An 18,419-nucleotide genomic window follows, 5' to 3' on the forward strand; every position below is an offset into this window, starting at 1 on the left:
GTCCAAATTATGGTACCTGAATTGTTGAGACTGGCTATGAAAAGTTTATAGAGCATGAGGAGAATGCCATTAGGAATGAAAATTTTATTTTCCAAGAAGAAGGTGATGTAGCTATGATCGAGAATGATGAACAAGATGTTACACCCTTGATTCCTTTAAGTGAAACTGTATTGGAACCTTCTCAGTTTGAAGAATTAGTTGATAAAAAACAACAAGGATAAGCTGCAGAAAATCCTCAACTACAAAATTCACCAGAACCAATGTAGTTGAGGAGATCTGACAAACCAAGAAGATCCACAACAAATTCAGATTATGCGTACATACAATCAGCAGATTTTGACACTGGAGATGAGGTTGATCCAACAAGTTTTAAAGAAGCTTTGGAGAGTCACCCTGTGCCCCCAATTCTATCAGTGCTCCAGCATTACATTATCTTTGACCCGTTTCATCGTAACTCCAACTTTTTGAGCCTCAACCCATATAAGAGATTTAACTGGGCCAGGGGTGGAGTCATGCACCAACAGTTTGACCTTCCAATATTTTAATCTCACCAAATCACATAAGTCAGCTGCATCATCCTCATTCCCCACAACAATTTTATGCTCAACTCTAAACTTAGTGAAGGACTCGTTGAAGGCCTCCTTCACCGCCTGAAACTGGTCTTGTTTCTCCTTTAATTCTTTATCATCGGCCTTCCTCGATTCAAACATGACTTATATTTCCTTTTCAAACAAATTGTAATCTTTTCGCATGCTCGCAGTTTGTTTGAGTAAGGGCCACGTCCACGCAAAAAAAATTAGCCCACCCCAATATAAATTCTTGGTTTTGCCTTATGACAACCAAAAGGGGTTAATCTCAATACGCAAAAGTTCACTAGCAACAACAAACGCACAAGGTGTACCTGAGACCTCAGCTCATAATCTACATGTACTTTCTTTGCTAATGTTGACGAGAGAGAGAAAGAGAGAAAAAAAAAAGGCTTATTATCACAAAACGTCCCTGAGGTTTGCGAAACTATTACATTGAGTCCTTTATTTATTATTTTTTTTTTTGTCATTTATGGTCCTTAAGGTTAATAAGTGTTCTCACAATAGTCCTTTCGTCAGATTCCGTTAAAAAGTCTGTTAAGTTGATGATGTGCCACATATGTGGGTCCCACATATCCAATAATATGACGCCACGTGAATTAAATAAAATAAACATTTGAAACTTAATTTAAAAAAACTTAAAAGAAAACATATTAAAAACAAAAAAAAAACAATATCACCATCTTCTCCATCACACTAAACCCCTACCCCCACCATTCTGCCTTCCCCCTTTTTCTCCTCGCTCCCACCTGCATCTCCTCTCTCTCTCTCCCCTCTCACACCTCCAACAGCTGCACCTATCCTCACCCACCCTCCGCACCACTACCCCGCCCTCCTCCTTTTCTCTCCATTTTTGTGTCTCTTCCATGCCGTCTTTATTTGACAGCAACCAACCTAAACTCCACCCCCCTCCCCTCCAAGCAAACCCAGACAACCACTAAGCCCACCCAACCCACTCAGTTGGCCTTTACTAACCAGCATCCAATTTTGGTCTTTAGTGGTGGAGATTAGACGGGCAGTGGGTGAGGTTCCTGGCATATCAAGGTTTGGGTTGGCTGTTGTGGGTGTTGATTTGGGATAGCAAGTTGGGATATGGAGGAGGCTGGATATGGGGGGTTTTTTTTGGACGAAGGATGTGGGGATTTGGTGAATGGAGGGGATATGGAGGAGGCTGGATATGGGGGGGTTTTTTTTTTGGACGAAGGATGTTGGGGTTTGGTGAATGGAGGAGGTGGTGATTTTTTTTTTTTTTGGTTTATAATTTTTTAAAGTTTTTAAAAATGGTTTATAATTTGAAATTATTTTTTATTTAATCAACATGGCGTCATATTATTGGATATGTGGGACCCACATATGTGCCACATCATTAACTTAACAGACTTTTTAACGGAAGATGACGGCAAGGACTATTTGTGAGGACACTTATTAATCTTAAGGACCATAAATGACAAAAAAAAAAACATAAAGGACGCAATGTGATAGTTTCGCAAACCTCAGGGACGTTTTGTGATAATAAGCCAAAAAAAAATAAAATTAGTTGTCACAAGACTTTAAAGTAGTACGTAAATGTATGTATATATAGTTTTGTTTGTAAATTTAGGTTTCTCATCTATCTTTTTTTAAATTTAGAAATTTTATGTTTGCATTCATAATTCAGCCGAAAAAGACACTAGCCACAAATGACCAATGAAAACTAACCACAAAAGGGTCATTACAATAACGGAGCGATCTAACATCAAAATTAAGATTATCTGGTGTGCCTCTACTAACGATCACGTAAGATCGGAGAAACTCTGGCATAGGCATCCCAACTAAGATTGGAAACTTAGAATAATTAAAAAGATATAAAACTTGAAAAAAAACCAAGCCATAGCAATACAAATAAAACTCTCATAAAGGAGAGATGAAAAGCTCTAAGGGAGAGATGAAAAGTTCTGATAAAAGAAGAGGTGAAAACTACGCAGAGAACCCAAAGAGTCTCTGCAACTTATTCCAAACATTAAGAAACCGCAAAAAGGATAGTGGTGGAGATCCGACGCCAAAACGTAGATGGAGATCCGACGCCGAGAAGCAGCCGCCTGTGATAGTTAGATGAAAATCATAAGAAAACGAAGAGAAATAAGGAAAACCATTTGACTTTGAAAATGGGGGAAGAAGTGAAGGGAGGAAGAGAATAGGGAAGAGGGGAGGAAGAACAATGGATTCCGCCCCCCTCAAAGTGAAAACGACTCTAGGAATGTTTTTTTTTTGGGAGAAAGGGGCTAGGGTTTTTTTTATAAAGAAAAGTCATGCATGTATTATTTCCATTCAATGTCTAGAAATCTATGAAGCATAGATACGATGGTTGAGGTGCATACCCCATGTCTGATAGGCTGGGGGATATGATACACATTGGACACGTGCAGATACACGATGGATACGTATCCGAGTCAATGGATACAGTCAACGATGAAAGGATACACATATATGACATTACAGGTATGGGTATTCTATTTTTAGGATACGTTTTAGGTCTAATTTTGGCTATGAGAGGGAAAATTAAAGTCGGCACAGATTTGAAGTCTTGAAAAACACGGAAGGTTGTCCTTACCTGTTTTGAAACCAAGGAAATGTCTCATGCATATCTTCTTCTTCTATATAAATAAAAAATCTTAGTGCCGCCCACTCATCAATTCTTCTTCTTCATCCATACCTTAAATCAAATATCTCTCATATATTTTGATTCTTAAATTAATCTGGTGTGCCTGTGGTGGATTTTTCGTGAATTTTCTGTTTTTTCTTCTTCATCGTCGGGTATGTTCTCTCTCTCTCTCTCTCTCTCTCTCTCTCTCTCTCTCTCTTTTGGTCTTATCCTTTTGTTTAGAATACTCTCACGCTCTCACCCTAGAAATAATAATATTATTATAATCAAAAGTATTAATATTATAACCAAATATAATATATATTACATAAGAACTTGCAAAAAAACAACAAGTCATTGAAAGAAATCTCCCACCCCACGTGAAGAGCACTTTTGTTTATAAAAAAAAGAAGTTGTGTTTAGGCAATTTAATAATATTATATTCAATACGTTGACTTTTCTTTGTGTTTAGGAATATGAGTCATCCAGATAATAATGCAAGTGCTAATATTAATCATACTGAGAATACTGAAATCGAGGTAGATGATCATGCTCTATTGTGAAAGTATATTAAAAGGCTTCACAAGTAAGGAAAATGAGGAGGAAATACTATGTTCGAATGCAATTATTGTCATAGTACTTACAAAGGCTCCTACTCTAGAGTCAAGTTTCATTTGTAGAAAATGTTGGGAAATGGGATTGCACCTTGCAAAAAGGTTACTGATGAAGTTTTTACGGAAATGAAAAAACTTGTGAGAGAATATGAATACCGATTGAAAAGTGTAGCTCCAAGAAAAGTGTCTTTTCCTAATACTGGTTCTTTACTTTGTTCTTCTATGTCTAATGTTGAGCAAAAGAAAAGAAAGGGAATCAATGGGCCCCCTTGATCTAGCTTTTCAATGTGATGCTGAAGTTGCAAGGATGTTTATACAGGTGAATTGTCCTTTCACCTTGCAAGGAATTATCGAAACTCCTATCTTCATGCTTATGCGCTTCCAGGATATGTTCCACCAGGTTACAATGCACTAAGAACTACTCTTTTGCAACAAGAGAAGTGTTAGAAATGTGCCCTAAGAGCCAATACATTTGATGTAATCTCCTTAGAATACATTTCGTATATGATAAATAAAGGGCAATATTATTTTGTTATCTTTTATGTCACATAAAGAAACAAAAGTCCAGGGTATACTAAATAAGAGATAAAGTAATCTAAAGAAGTTTAGATTCGGGAGACCTTTAATCTCTAACTGTAGTATCCCAAAATGTTCCTAATCATAGGGTTATCAAATGGGCATTGATAAACCGTCAAGATTGGCACATACTATGTATGCTCAATAATGAGGATGGTTGGTCTCCAACCATTTGTGTAGTTGACACTAATACAAGTATGTGGGTGCTCATTAGTGAATGAGTACACTGAACGCGATCAACCGCAGTTCTCGTATGGAGTATTTATCTATATGTCAAACGAGAACTTATAGTTGCAATAATGCAAATTAGTCCTTAGACCTGAGGCATCATGGTTGTCTTGTGATGCGTTATTGATCTTTGATAGCTCACAAAGGCAAGTCGTAAAAGATTTTCCTTATGTGTTATTGGGATCTCTTAATTCATCATGGAGACATGTGAATGTACAATAAGGAATCTCTACCTTTGATAAGAAAAGGAGAATGTTTCAAGATATGATTCAGTGAATCTTCGGCCGAAGTACTTGAACATGATTTAGAAAGTGTTTTAATTATGTTCTATTGAATCATATGAGGTTAATCATATTAGGGGTTTGACATTATCAATCCGTACCCTAATAATATGATTGGAAACATTGTATAAGAGAAGGATCGTATTGCATTGCAATTCCAACTGAATAGGTTCTTCATCTATTCTAATTAGCTTGGGTAGTCATGATATATTGCTAGATGTCACTCTTGGCTTGTGGAAGTCCTAGGATTGATTGTGATCGATCCAAATAAAGGAAGAATTAAAAGGGGGTTTTAATTCCAGTTGGTTAGAAAGAGTTCTAATGTTTTCCCACTGCCTTGCTGTTGTGTAGATACAGCTGCACCAAAATGAATTCAGTTGCATCCTCAACTTGTGATACTCGCAAGTGCACGAGCCGTTTGGTAGTATAGCATATGTAAGTGCGAGGTCGATCCCACGAGGATTGGTGATTGAATGATCCAATTCATTTTTCCTACACAAAACAGAAATGAAAAAGAAAGGAAATAAATAAAACAAGGAAGAAAGAAATAACTAACTCAAGCAGATAAGTTCCCAAGTTCAATTAGATTAATGGATTGGTTCTACCTAAGTATGATTAAGCCATGGTGTGTGGTCATAACCTTGTGTTCCTAATTCCCTAATTTGATCATTTGTTGTCTAACCTAAAATTAAGCATTAGGAACCCATTAAGCATTGAAGAACAATTTAAACAACCAAGCATGTATCTAATCCCTGTTGTCGAATGTCCATACATACTCGTCCTATTCATAGTTCAATTCGAATTAATTAAAGCATGGTGTCTACTCTTAATTCAAACCAAGATAGCTAACATGCAAGCCTAAATGGTGATCAATCATTCAAACTAGCATATTAACTTATAAGCATAATGAATAAGAACAAAAACCATAATTGAAACTTGGAAACTAATCAAACTTGAAACTAAAGAAAAGAATTTACATAATGAAAAGTAAAGTGGAACTAAGAAAAACTTAAGGAGAATTTCAGCACAAATATTTCATTACTACAATTGAAAACTAGAAAATGAAACTAAGAGAATTTGAGGAAGAGAAGGGAAGGGAGCTCTAGAGAAGTGTTTGAGAGCTTCCTCCCTTGGGGTGTGTTTACAAGCTTAGAGAACTTCCCTATTTATAGGCCTAGGGGAAGTGAAAATCTGAATTCAATATGGCTAATGCATACAACACTTGTTTTATAAAATCTGAAATGGTTGATGCACTTGTATTAGAAAATCTAAATTGGGTGATGCACTTGTATTAGAAAATCTTGAATTGGTTGATGCACTTCACCAATAGATCCCACCAGCAGCCCTAGCTCATCTTCATGTCACCATGACCAAGCTTCCAACCAGAAATGATAGCTCATACCTAGCTCACCATGACCAAGCATCCAACCAGCACATGCTGAGGTCAGCATGACCAGCAACTTCAAGGGCTTACAACTTGGGCTTTCCTTAATCAAATTAGGACTTTAAGCACTCGAAATTGAAGTTCAGAATGTCTTCTTTCCAGCCATATGTTATTTGGGCCAATCCAAGGTCGGAGGAAGAAGTTAAGGCCGAAACAAATTGCTAACTCATTTTCCGCGCTGATAAGATCCATCCTGAGCATGGTTCTGTGTTTGCTAGGTAACGGACTCCAGCTTTATCCAATGGGGCTGAATTTTGGATATGTTATAGTACACACCAATTGGAACACCTTTCATGAAGAATGTGGCCTCATTCGAGCTATGTAGGTTGTTGAAACAAAGCTTGCAATATGACCTACGGAACTGGACTGGCAGGGGGCTGTAGCCAAAATGAGTTTGTCTTTAAGCTCTTCATCCATTCATCCAAATTAGGCTTTAACATGCTTGAATTGCATGAATTATGCTCTCTAAAGCCATCATTATTACCTAAAGCTCAATGAACTGAAAGATAAACACAAAAAGGATTAAAAGCACAAGTTTAACTCATAAACGTAACCAAATCATAAGCTAGAAGGGTACAAAATGATATACAATTATGAACCGATCACTTGCTAAATTAGAACCTAATGGATCGCATACCTTAAATGGTTAACTTTGAGTAATACAAATGAGAATGAGGAAATCAATTTGATTGATTTGATGTGGATGATTTACTACGTGTAAAAATATATTTGGGCCTCGGTAATAGTTAATGAGAAGCCCAAATGGTTGGGTATCAAGCCCATGGACTTAAGACACCTAAATTATGGCTTAAGTGTCATAAGGCCCAATTTTGGAAGCCCAATGGGGTTTGGCCGAAAATGCTTAAGTAAAGGTGTATGAGAATTGTTTCCATAAGCTAATTAACACAACAAACACAATCCAACATCAACCAAATAGGTTTGGGAGATCAAAGAGAGATAGTTGTGAGTTTTCAAGAGTGAAACACTATCTTCTTTCAAAGGGGTTTAGATTGAAACCAATCTTGAGAATCTTGCACTAGCATCCAAGTATTCTCAAGATACTTCTTCTCATCTCAAGGTTCCATTGGTGTGGAGACTTAGATGCCATATACTTTTGTGGCTCACAAGGAGGAGAAAGATCAAGAGAAGATCAACAAAGGGAAATCATCAAGAGAAGACCAAAACACAACTTGGTTCATATTATAGCTTCAAGGGTAATTAGAACTTATCCTTTCTCTTGAATTTTCATTTATGAAAAACATATCAATGTTCATGGCTTAAGATACTTGGAAGAAGTTTTGTTTTGAATTTAAACAACCACCATATTCTTCCGCTGCGATTAATTTGATTAATTGTATGTTTAATGTTCAAAAGAACTTCTTAAAAATGTTTTAAAACCAACAATTGGTATCAGAGCCATAGGTCATGAACTTGATATGTTTCTAGGGTTTAGAGATGCATATGTGGGTTGTGAATTCATTTAAAAGTATAATAGTTATACTTGATTTATTTTGATTTGATTGAATAAAAATCAAATGGAGTGAAAGGGGTTGTTTGGGATTTTGAATTTCCGGATTTGTGTTTTGATGATTGATGCTCTCTTTGAATGCATATATGTATGTATAAACATTAGAGCATAGTTGCATTAAAACCCCCATGATTTTAACTTCATGAAATATATGATATTAAGAACATGAGATGGTTAAAATGGAATATGGATTTTTCCGGAAATAGCATGAACATTCATATAAGTTCATATGCATGTTCTTGGTGTTCTTGATGTTCTTGTTATGGGATCCTTTTGATCCATAAGTTAGGTGGCTAATCTTGATGATTGTGTTTAGTGGAATTTTCCACCAAAATAGGTCAAAAGATGATGATGGTGTTTTATTATAAAATTAAAAGTTTTTCAAAAATGTTTCCACTCAATAAACATTTACCCACCACACTAAAATTAATAAGATTACTTTGGTGAGTGTGTGGGGCTTTCTAGGTATAAATGTTGGTGATTTGATATAAAATGCAAAAGTTGATCAATTTATTCATATCACTAATTATTTACCTACCACACTAAAATTATTTTTGATTACTTTGGTGAGTGTGGTTGGCCTACCTAGTCACATTCATGATTATTCACCTTGTTGGAATAATCATGATCACCACTTTGTGTTAAACAAATGCATGCTTTAACCCCACACCTTAGTGGATCAACATTTGATCCATTATTAATTGATGAATAATTTTGGACTTGCAATATATGATAAGTGTAACTATGTCCAAAAGATTTCCACAATTACTTTTGCTATTGTAGTAAAACGTTTTCACTCCATGGTAAATTTATTTTGAATATGGTTACCACTTGAATTAAACCCACATATGTATGCAACCCAAGAGCATGTTTTTACATTGCTAGTTTAATTGTTTAAAGCGTTTAAATAATTAAAGGATGGTTATGGACTTAGACCAAACAATTGAGCTATGTGATTGGCCGCTTATTGGATATGTATTCGATTTTGATTGGCTATGTATTAATGAAATGGCTTTCATGCCTAATTTATTTGGCTATGTAATAATGAAATGGCTTTCATGCCTAATTTATTGTTATGCGCGCGTAATTAAAATGAATCACCTTCCAAGACCATGATCCAACATGGTGGCTCGTGTTGGATCAACAAGAAAGTCCATAATCATCCTATAAGCCCAATGCAATTGGAATGTTCGGTAATGACAATAATTAACCAATTAGTAGCACCATGTATTCTCGCTATCTTAAGCAAATGGTTTCTAAAATAATTAGTGGGAGTATTATGTGCTACTAATATGTTGCATTGGGAACCATTTAATGAGATTAGATAGGTAATTTTAACAGGATTAAAATTGGATTAAAATGAGACCAAATTAACTACCCTCAAAGCAATATTAAGTTGACAAGCGAAATGGCATTTTGAATGCTATTTTGTGGCCTTCCACCGTGGTAGTCTCTTATTGGGTGGCACATTTACACTTTGTTGTACCTCAGTGAGGCAACATCCAGTACTTGTAACCATCCAAGGGAAGCCTATTACACATACTTGATGTAGTGCGGATAGATAACGAGTGTGGCCAACAAATCGTTAGTTTGAGGTCATGCTTGAAACCCTATACCCACAAGCATGGTGGGAATAACTTAACTAAGACGAACGAAACCAACAAACTGTTAGGTTGAGGTCTAGTTCTCTAGAGGCCATAGTGATGGGTATTCACATGAATGATGTGATTGGATAAGAGTATCCTCTCATTAGTAAGATAGCAATCCAACAAACTGTTAGGTTGAGGAAAACTATTTGAAATTGAGACTCCCATCCCCACTAAGAGTTTCAACGGAAACTCTCGGATTTCAAGAGGGATATGAAATTTGCCAAAAATAGTGGGAGCTACCATCATGACTTAAAGACCCTAAGTTTTTGGTAGAAGATTAATCTAAACTAAAATTTGTTTACGTTGTTGCAGAATTTTCAAATGGCCGTTAAAAACCCAATCTCATCGATACTTAACAATTACATCCTTGATGGCACGAACTATCCGGGTTGGCTTCGCAAAATGAAACTTGTCCTTAAAATGGATGAGATTGATTATGTGTTGACACAAGCCCCACCACATATTGCTCCTGACGAAGAAGCTACTCAGGAAGAGATAACTGCTTATGAGAAGCATGTTAAGGATGATAGTAGAGGTAAATGTTACTTACTAGCATCCATGAATGATGAGCTACTTAAACAACATGAAGATATGGATGATTGTGCTTCCATATTGCTTCACCTTAAAGAGCTTTATGGTGAAGCTACTCGTAGCTTGCGATTCAATACAATATGTGAACTTGTCAACACAAAGATGACAAGAGGGACTCCGGTTAATCTGCATGGTCTCAAGATAATATCATTGCTTGAGAAATTGGAAAAATTGGATTGTCCATTTAATGCTGAAGTTCAACAAGATTTTTTTCTTTCGTCCCTCTCATCAGATTTTTCCCAATTACTCCCAATTCCTTACTTGAGATAACTCCCATATTATAGTTCATAACAAATTGGGAAAAATCTGATGAGAGGGACGAAAGAAAAAAATCTTGTTGAACTTCAGCATTAAATGGACAATCCAATTTTTCCAATTTCTCAAGCAATGATATTATCTTGAGACCATGCAGATTAACCGGAGTCCCTCTTGTCATCTTTGTGTTGACAAGTTCACATATTGTATTGAATCGCAAGCTACGAGTAGCTTCACCATAAAGCTCTTTAAGGTGAAGCAATATGGAAGCACAATCATCCATATCTTCATGTTGTTTAAGTAGCTCATCATTCATGGATGCTAGTAAGTAACATTTACCTCTACTATCATCCTTAACATGCTTCTCATAAGCAGTTATCTCTTCCTGAGTAGCTTCTTCGTCAGGAGCAATATGTGGTGGGGCTTGTGTCAACACATAATCAATCTCATCCATTTTAAGGACAAGTTTCATTTTGCGAAGCCAACCCGGATAGTTCGTGCCATCAAGGATGTAATTGTTAAGTATCGATGAGATTGGGTTTTTAACGGCCATTTGAAAATTCTGCAACAACGTAAACAAATTTTAGTTTAGATTAATCTTCTACCAAAAACTTAGGGTCTTTAAGTCATGATGGTAGCTCCCACTATTTTTGGCAAATTTCATATCCCTCTTGAAATCCGAGAGTTTCCGTTGAAACTCTTAGTGGGGATGGGAGTCTCAATTTCAAATAGTTTTCCTCAACCTAACAGTTTGTTGGATTGCTATCTTACTAATGAGAGGATACTCTTATCCAATCACATCATTCATGTGAATACCCATCACTATGGCCTCTAGAGAACTAGACCTCAACCTAACAGTTTGTTGGTTTCGTTCGTCTTAGTTAAGTTATTCCCACCATGCTTGTGGGTATAGGGTTTCAAGCATGACCTCAAACTAACGATTTGTTGGCCACACTCGTTATCTATCCGCACTACATCAAGTATGTGTAATAGGCTTCCCTTGGATGGTTACAAGTACTGGATGTTGCCTCACTGAGGTACAACAAAGTGTAAATGTGCCACCCAATAAGAGACTACCACGGTGGAAGGCCACAAAATAGCATTCAAAATGCCATTTCGCTTGTCAACTTAATATTGCTTTGAGGGTAGTTAATTTGGTCTCATTTTAATCCAATTTTAATCCTGTTAAAATTACCTATCTAATCTCATTAAATGGTTCCCAATGCAACATATTAGTAGCACATAATACTCCCACTAATTATTTTAGAAACCATTTGCTTAAGATAGCGAGAATACATGGTGCTACTAATTGGTTAATTATTGTCATTACCGAACATTCCAATTGCATTGGGCTTATAGGATGATTATGGACTTTCTTGTTGATCCAACACGAGCCACCATGTTGGATCATGGTCTTGGAAGGTGATTCATTTTAATTACGCGCGCATAACAATAAATTAGGCATGAAAGCCATTTCATTATTACATAGCCAAATAAATTAGGCATGAAAGCCATTTCATTAATACATAGCCAATCAAAATCGAATACATATCCAATAAGCGGCCAATCACATAGCTCAATTGTTTGGTCTAAGTCCATAACCATCCTTTAATTATTTAAACGCTTTAAACAATTAAACTAGCAATGTAAAAACATGCTCTTGGGTTGCATACATATGTGGGTTTAATTCAAGTGGTAACCATATTCAAAATAAATTTACCATGGAGTGAAAACGTTTTACTACAATAGCAAAAGTAATTGTGGAAATCTTTTGGACATAGTTACACTTATCATATATTGCAAGTCCAAAATTATTCATCAATTAATAATGGATCAAATGTTGATCCACTAAGGTGTGGGGTTAAAGCATGCATTTGTTTAACACAAAGTGGTGATCATGATTATTCCAACAAGGTGAATAATCATGAATGTGACTAGGTAGGCCAACCACACTCACCAAAGTAATCAAAAATAATTTTAGTGTGGTAGGTAAATAATTAGTGATATGAATAAATTGATCAACTTTTGCATTTTATATCAAATCACCAACATTTATACCTAGAAAGCCCCACACACTCACCAAAGTAATCTTATTAATTTTAGTGTGGTGGGTAAATGTTTATTGAGTGGAAACATTTTTGAAAAACTTTTAATTTTATAATAAAACACCATCATCATCTTTTGACCTATTTTGGTGGAAAATTCCACTAAACACAATCATCAAGATTAGCCACCTAACTTATGGATCAAAAGGATCCCATAACAAGAACATCAAGAACACCAAGAACATGCATATGAACTTATATGAATGTTCATGCTATTTCCGGAAAAATCCATATTCCATTTTAACCATCTCATGTTCTTAATATCATATATTTCATGAAGTTAAAATCATGGGGGTTTTAATGCAACTATGCTCTAATGTTTATACATACATATATGCATTCAAAGAGAGCATCAATCATCAAAACACAAATCCGGAAATTCAAAATCCCAAACAACCCCTTTCACTCCATTTGATTTTTATTCAATCAAATCAAAATAAATCAAGTATAACTATTATACTTTTAAATGAATTCACAACCCACATATGCATCTCTAAACCCTAGAAATATATCAAGTTCATGACCTATGGCTCTGATACCAATTGTTGGTTTTAAAACATTTTTAAGAAGTTCTTTTGAACATTAAACATACTATTAATCAAATTAATCGCAGCGGAAGAATATTGTGGTTGTTTAAATTCAAAACAAAACTTCTTCCAAGTATCTTAAGCCATGAACATTGATATGTTTTTCATAAATGAAAATTCAAGAGAAAGGATAAGTTCTAATTACCCTTGAAGCTATAATATGAACCAAGTTGTGTTTTGGTCTTCTCTTGATGATTTCCCTTTGTTGATCTTCTCTTGATCTTTCTCCTCCTTGTGAGCCACAAAAGTATATGGCCTCTAAGTCTCCACACCAATGGAACCTTGAGATGAGAAGAAGTATCTTGAGAATACTTGGATGCTAGTGCAAGATTCTCAAGATTGGTTTCAATCTAAACCCCTTTGAAAGAAGATAGTGTTTCACTCTTGAAAACTCACAACTATCTCTCTTTGATCTCCCAAACCTATTTGGTTGATGTTGGATTGTGTTTGTTGTGTTAATTAGCTTATGGAAACAATTCCCATACACCTTTACTTAAGCATTTTCGGCCAAACCCCATTGGGCTTCCAAAATTGGGCCTTATGACACTTAAGCCATAATTTAGGTGTCTTAAGTCCATGGGCTTGATACCCAACCATTTGGGCTTCTCATTAACTATTACCGAGGCCCAAATATATTTTTACACGTAGTAAATCATCCACATCAAATCAATCAAATTGATTTCCTCATTCTCATTTGTATTACTCAAAGTTAACCATTTAAGGTGTGCGATCCATTAGGTTCTAATTTAGCAAGGCAGTGGGAAAACATTAGAACTCTTTCTAACCAACTGGAATTAAAACCCCCTTTTAATTCTTCCTTTATTTGGATCGATCACAATCAATCCTAGGACTTCCATAAGTCAAGAGTGACATCTAGCAATATATCATGACTACCCAAGCTAATTAGAATAGATGAAGAACCTATTCAGTTGGAATTGAAATGCAATACGATCCTTCTCTTATACAATGTTTCCAATCATATTATTAGGGTACAGATTGATAATGTCAAACCCCTAATATGATTAACCTCATATGATTCAATAGAACATAATTAAAACACTTTCTAAATCATGTTCAAGTACTTCGGCCGAAGATTCACTGAATCATATCTTGAAACATTCTCCTTTTCTTATCAAAGGTAGAGATTCCTTATTGTACATTCACATGTCTCCATGATGAATTAAGAGATCCTAATAACACATAAGGAAAATCTTTTACGACTTGCCTTTGTGAGCTATCAAAGATCAATAACGCATCACAAGACAATCATGATGCCTCAGGTCTAAGGACTAATTTGCATTATTGCAACTATAAGTTCTCGTTTGACATATAGATAAATACTCCATACGAGAACTGCGGTTGATCGCGTTCAGTGTACTCATTCACTAATGAGCACCCACATACTTGTATTAGTGTCAACTACACAAATGGTTTGAGACCAACCATCCTCATTATTGAGCATACATAGTATGTGCCAATCTTGACGGTTTATCAATGCCCATTTGATAACCCTATGATTAGGAACATTTTGGGATACTACAGTTAGAGATTAAAGGTCTCCCGAATCTAAACTTCTTTAGATTACTTTATCTCTTATTTAGTATACCCTGGACTTTTGTTTCTTTATGCGACATAAAAGATAACAAAATAATATTGCCCTTTATTTATCATATACGAAATGTATTCTAAGGAGATTACATCAAATGTATTGGCTCTTAGGGCACATTTCTAACACTACTCTTTTGCAACAAGAGAAGAGCCACATTGAGCGGTGTATACAACCAATCAAGGGTACATAGAGCACTAACGGTGTAAGTGTGTGTAATGATGGGTGGACATATTCGCAAAGAAGACCACTTATTAACATTATGGCAACTTGTGAGAGCAAGCTTATGTTCTTGAAGGGAATTAATTGTGACAGAGAGTATAAGGACAAACATTGTATTGCCAACTTTCTTATCGACTCTATTAAGGAAATTGGTTATCAAAATGTGGTTCAAGTAATCACTGACAATGTGCCAGTTTGTAGAGCTGCTGGATTACTTGTTGAGGCTAGACATCCCAATATCTTTTGGACACCATATGTGGTTCACACTCTCAATCTTGGTTTGAAGAGCATATGTTCACCAAAACAAAATGATGATTGGTATGATAAATGTAGTTGGAATTTAGACATTGTTCATGATGTTTGGTTCATAATTTTTTTTTTTAAATTGTGAACCATAATATCAGATTGGCTATGTATAACGACCATTACAAATTGAAGATGCTCTCTATTGCTGAAACAAGGTTTCGCTCTACACTTGTGAAGATGAGAAGATTTAAGGAAGTAAAGGAATGTCTACAACAAATGGTGATTAGTCCAAACTGGTCTTTATATAAAGAGGATGATGTTGGCAAAGCAAGAGCAGTGAAGGAAATGATATTGGATGAATACTTTTGGGATGAGATTGATTATATATTTTCCTTTACAACTTCTATATATGAGATGATTAGGATGGCTGACATAGATAAACCTTTTCTTCACTTGATTTATGAGTAGTGGGATACCATAATACAGAAGGTGAAGGCAACTATCTATAGGATAGAGCACAAGCAACTACATGAACAAAGCAACTTCTTTGATGTGGTCTATCACATTTTAGTGGAGTGATGGACTAAGAGTAGACTAAGAGTAGCACACCACTCCATTGTTTGGCACATTCTTTAAATCCTAGGTAAGTATTATGTGCTTCTTTCCTTTTAAAGTATTTAAAATTTACTTTTCATATTGTGATGATTTTATAAAATAATATCACACTTTAGTTTTAGGTTTTATAGTCCAGAATGGCTATAAGAGGATCTTAGCCGTGTTGCTCCACACCAAGATGCTGAGATTACAAGGGAAAGAAAAAAGTGTCTTGAGAAATACTTTTTGGATGATTGGGCTAGAAGAGATATCATTGTGGAGTATGCCTCTTTTTCAATGTTCTTAGATGACTTTGGAGCTATTGATGCTATGAATGATAGGTTTCACATGGAACCAATGGTGTGGTGGATTGTTCATGGAGCTTCAACACCAACTCTCCAATCCATAGCTTTGAAGCTACTTGGATAATCTTGTTTCTCTTCGTGTTGTGAAAGAAATTGGAGTACATATAGTTTCATTCACTCTTTAAGAAGAAACAAGTTAACACCCCAAATAGCTGAAGATTTAGTATTTGTTCATAATAATCTTCGTCTTTTATCAAGGAAGAGCTCAAGCTACAAAGAAGGTGTTACTCAAGTGTGAGATGTTGGAGGAGATGGATTTGATAGCTTGGGTGAAGAAGGTGTTGGGATGCTTGAAATTACTAACCTTTCTCTTAATAAACCATCATTGGAGGTTGCTTTATTTATTTGGGAAGACATTACAAATATTGTAGTTGATTGAGACTTCTGTTTTTATTTTATTTTTCTAGAGTTTAAATTTGAAATTTGAAATTTTATGTTATTTAAAATATGTTTTAAATTATATATATTGTTATTATTATATTTTAATTATCGTATTCATGACATATCGTATCATAATTTTTGAAGATTTACCATATATTGTGTCATATCGTGTCGCCGTATTCACATCTAGAGGTGTCAAACGGGCCGTGCGGGCCGGCCCGTCCCATTTAAACTCGTGCTTTTAATATTTTCGTGCCGTGCCGGGCCGGGCGATTTAATTTATCGGGCCGTGCCGTGCCGGCCCATTTAATAAAATCATTAATCCCGGCCCGGCCCAAAGCCCATGTCCATATTTAAACGGGCCGGGCCGGGCTCGTGCCGTGCCCGTGCTCGTGCTCATGACGTGCCCGTGCTCGTGCTCGTGCCATACTCGGGCCCAAGAACCAACCCATTTAATTTGAATTTTTTTCGCTTGAATTTTTTTTTTTCCACTAGATAATTCAAATTATAAACATTAAAAATATAATTAGAGGCAAGAAATTATAAACTATTTGAAAACATTAATCAATCAAACATCCAAACAATATGAAAGGCGGATGGCAAAAAGTGTCCAACTCCACAAAGTCCACTTGAACTTTTCATCTTTAAACAACTTATTATTTTATATGTGAAGAAATGTTTTGCTTTGATTATAAGAGAAGCGTATATGTCATATGTATTGATTAGATATCAAGTCCAATGTTGTTTAATTAATTTGTAGTTGATATGTTTAATTAACTAAGGACCCGAGTAATCTATATATATAAAGCAAAAGGCAGAGAATGGTGAAACATTCAAAAACCCCAAATATGCCCTTTGTTAATGCAAACATTAAGAATTCAATTTATTAATTAAATAAGGATAATATGGTAAATTCACGCTTTTTCATATTTAAATAAAATTAAAATTAAAAGAAAAATCAGATAATAGATCCTATTTTTATGGAACACAACTACCCATTATCTTTTTTAATTCTAAAATAAATTTTAAAATTTTAAAAAAAATGCCTTTCGCAAGCGCGGAAGCGCGTGCGGAGAGGCTAGTTTCCCTAAAATGAAAGACATCAAATATATGGATATGATTTTTTTTATAAAAAAAAAACATATAAACAATGACATTAGATGTCAAATTATTGCATTTTGACTTTTTGAGAAGAAAAAAAATGCTAAATGGGCCGTGCTTGGGCTCGTGCCGTGCTTGAAGCGGGCTTGGGCCAAACCCGGCCCATATCGGGCCATGGCCCGGCCCGGTCCATTGGACCTATTTTTTGATCCCGGCCCGGCCCAAGTTTTTGTGCCGTGCCGAGCACGGCCCATTAGTATTCGTGCTCGTGCCGTGTCGTGCCTCATTTAAACGGGCTGGGCTCGTGCCGTGCTGGGCCGGCCCGTCCCATTTGACACCTCTATTCACATCCGTGTTTGTGCTTCATTTCATAGCTAGAAATACAGGTACCTCATCTGTCTAAGTACCCTACGATTATGGTAATTTTGTTTTGTTAAAGTCAATGAGTAATGTGAAAGTTGCATTTTACGTTATTGCCTGTAGACATGATTAATATGAAAGTTACATTTACATTATTGCCCTTTCCTGTTTTTCTTTTTCACCGTTGGCTGCGCTGCGTCCTACTTTCTACTGCTATTCACAGTCATGTTACACGTGGTGTAGTGTTTCAAGACAGCAAAAATGGGCTGCCACGTATTGCTCTAATTTCAAGTACCATTTTGACCCTTTATCATCCCAAGAACATTATTAAAGCTAAAAAAAGACGCTTTGCAGTAAACCCTGCCATCATTTTTTCTCGGAATCTGCTCATTTCCCTTTCTTCTATACCTAAAACTCGTTTGCATTTGGATCATTACGAGCTGTAGATTGACAAGGGATTGAAAACCTTCCCCGCATAA

General features: G+C 35.8%; 1 pseudogene; it reads left to right on the plus strand.

Annotated features, from left to right (window-relative positions):
• Positions 1 to 4,080: 4,080 nt before the first annotated feature.
• The window catches only part of LOC148291193 (uncharacterized), a 104,410-nt pseudogene continuing 90,071 nt past the window's right edge, over positions 4,081 to 18,419 (plus strand).

The sequence above is a fragment of the Prunus avium genome, chromosome 8 (genome assembly GCF_965620075.1).
Source record: "Prunus avium chromosome 8, drPruAviu1.hap1.1, whole genome shotgun sequence".
NCBI classification, from domain to species: domain Eukaryota; kingdom Viridiplantae; phylum Streptophyta; class Magnoliopsida; order Rosales; family Rosaceae; genus Prunus; species Prunus avium.